This window comes from Charadrius vociferus, unplaced genomic scaffold, assembly GCF_000708025.1.
Source record: "Charadrius vociferus isolate BGI_N301 unplaced genomic scaffold, ASM70802v2 scaffold475, whole genome shotgun sequence".
In the NCBI taxonomy this organism is placed as follows: domain Eukaryota; kingdom Metazoa; phylum Chordata; class Aves; order Charadriiformes; family Charadriidae; genus Charadrius; species Charadrius vociferus.
The window spans coordinates 144,980-145,220 of NW_009648337.1; positions in this window are offsets into that span (position 1 = coordinate 144,980).

The following is a 241-nucleotide window of genomic DNA, read 5'->3' on the forward strand; positions in this document are numbered from 1 at the left end:
GAGGTTTTTGGGGAGTCCAGTGAGAATTAGGTGTTTCGATTTTTTTCTCTTTTTTTTTTTTGGGTTGTCGTTTTTGTACATATAGTAAAAATGTACATATGTGTGAACCAAATTGTACAAGAAAGTATATATTTTTGGCTAATAAATAAACTGTTGCCACTTTGACTACACTCTCTCCTCCCACCTCTGGAGTTATTTTTCTCCGTCCCCGTTCCCCGGTCGTCGTCCCCCTCCCCGTTCC